The sequence below is a fragment of the Ursus maritimus genome, unplaced genomic scaffold (assembly GCF_017311325.1).
Source record: "Ursus maritimus isolate PB19 unplaced genomic scaffold, ASM1731132v1 scaffold_3, whole genome shotgun sequence".
Taxonomy (NCBI): Eukaryota; Metazoa; Chordata; class Mammalia; order Carnivora; family Ursidae; genus Ursus; species Ursus maritimus.
In genome coordinates, this window is record NW_024425563.1 from 21,863,756 (window position 1) to 21,866,573 (window position 2,818).

Below are 2,818 nucleotides of genomic sequence, written 5' to 3' on the forward strand. Positions count from 1 at the left end.
GCTTTCCAATACCAGGATCTTGCCTTCCCCTCCCCCAGGACTGGTGTCCATCCCCAAACCTCGGCCAAGCCGTTGGTGACAGCTTCTTCAGCCACTCTCTGTTACATGGCTGCCTTCGACTGGGCACCCAGATAGCCTCCTCCCAACTGCACTATACCCACTCTCTTCCCCACCGGTTCAGCCACCCACCAAGGGAACCCTGAGCTCCTGCATGCTTCCACCTAGTCTCTACAGGGCCGAGGGTTTACACCGTGACATGCTCTGGCTCCCAGCCCACAGTTCTCACCACTTTGTGGCTGAGGGTCTGGCCACCAGCACCCAGCTAATGACCACTGTGAGATGCCCAAGAGCACAGCCCAAGAGCCTGTCCACAACAACACAGAGGGCTGGCAGCCACCACACAAGAAGACACTTCTTACTCTTTGGAGGAAGGGTGTCTGCAGGTCAAGGGGTGCAGCTACGACCAAGACCAGCCCCTCGGCCTGGAGAGCCACCTATACAGTCCCGTAAGGAGCTTATGACGTCCCAACCACGTGGAAGGAAGAGAACGTGACCCCAAACACTTTCCCTGTCAAGGGACGGCAAAATCTTTCTGGAAAGGGCCAAAAATAAATAATAATAGGTTTGGGGGACCACACGGTACGATAGAGCAAGAGTTCTCATCGAATTGTCTTTTTTGCATTTAAAAATATAGCTCATTGGGGTGCCTGGGGGCTCAATCAGTCGTACGTCCAACTCTTGATTTCCACTCAGGTGGTGATCTTGGGGTCATAAGATCGAGTTCCGCGTAGGGCTCTGACATTAGCGGGGAATCTGCTTGAGGATTCTCTCTCTCCTTCTCCCTCTGCCCCTCCCCACACTCTTGCACTCTCTCTTCTCTCAAATAAATAAAAAAACAAATTTTTTTAAAAATAAAAATATAGCTCAAGGTAAATCAGAGACAGCTGTTAAAAGCATTCCAATCAAATCTAATGATCTCCAAAGTGAGGCACTCACTCCTACTGGGGGTGAAGGAAGAAATTATTAAGACTTCTGTGTACTTTTATCTCATCCTCTTTTTATTTCCATTTTTGTTTGTATTTTATAAAATACATAATGAGTACAACGGTGTTTGCCCAAAATTTATAAATAGGTAACGACATACGCTGGGTATGACATGTTAACGATTTTTTCATTATAGAGGATGAGAAACAATCTGAAGAATGCTGGCCTAATGCTGAGGGACTGATTTATTTTGAAAAAAGCCTCACACTCTCATGTTTTTGTTTTGATAAGTGCTGCTCCTCTCACATTATGTTGGATGGCAAAATCTGAGTTTTTAATTAAAATTTATTTAAATCAATGTTGACATCTTGAAGAACTTCACTATCTTTGAAATCAATGTATTTTGGGGGGAAGAGCTATTTTTTGAGCACTGCTAAGGTTCTCTTTTGGGAACCTGATGTCTGGTGGCGATTTTAATCTTCGCTGTTCCTTTCTGTCACAAAGAGTCAGAACCTTCTTCCTCCGGCAGGCCTTTGGGATCAAGAATTTTAAAACGAACGCTGGGTCCACGTGAACTTCGGGCTCTCCTGGACCGGCGTCAGTTACCGGTGACGCTCCTGTGTACACTGAATCCAGTGTCTCCTACCACAGCAGACTTTCGCACAACAATAGAACAGCGGGTGAGGGGTGGGGGGACTGCTTGCCCATGCAGCTTCTCACCTTTTTTGGTTTCATCTAAACAGCAGCGTTTTTTGCCTTTTGCCCATATTGCATAAAAATTAGTAGAAAATGCAAACTAAAATTATTAGTGCCCGTGATTAAACAACTGAGATGAGCCTGATGTGCCTGAGGTAAACATTCTGGAATGAAACAGCCTCACTTGGACATTCGCTGGATCAACCCAGTATTGATTTGGGCAGGAGAAGAACAAAACTATAAAAGATGTTGTCAAGAACTGTGAACGCTCGAAGATTCTGCCCCACCTTCAAGCTAATATGTGAGCTTGCCAACAATTTCATGGACGCTGGCGGAAGAAACAAAAATCCCAGGACAGAGACAAAGGACTTTGTTATTCATGGCAATATCCATATTTGTGCCAGTACCGTGGGCCCCGTTTTCCACAAAGGGGGCCAGATGACACCTGTACGGACAATAGGTGGAATTACAGAAGAGGAACCGTGAGTGAAGGGAGCCTGAAACCTCTTATGATTTCTATTCTTCTATTCTGGTGTGATCTGGACATGCAGAAACGTAAGAGATCCATGGAGAATCGTCTCCTGACTGATGTATAAAACACTGGGGAGATGGCACTGGAAATGGGGTTTAAAACAGTAGTCTTCAGCCCTGGCTGTCCATTAGCAGCACCTGGGCAGATGTTTACAGAACCAGGGTCCAGCGATGGCTTTAACTGATCTGAGACGAAACCCAAGCATCAGTAGTTCACAAAAGCCTCCAGGTGATTCTCAGATATGGACAGGGGGACAGTCCACATGTCCAAAAGATTATGAGGTGAGGAGTAATTAGTAGTATTTATGTTTAGCTCAGTGCTTCCCAAACTTTGCTGGGTATGTGAATGACCTGGGAATCACGTGCAATGCAGATTCTGATCCGGTAAGTCAGAGCAAGGCCAGAGATGCTGACAAGCTCCCCGGTATAGCCTGATGTTGGCATTCGACTCTGAGCAGAAAGGTTCTGGCTCGCTGGGAATATACTTCTCATCACAATCTGTGTCTACCGCTAGACTTTCACACTTTAGGCTTTATGTACATACATGTTCAGGAATTTCTCACGTTCATACGTGATATATAAGGAGAAGGCAACCTGCCTCTAGAAG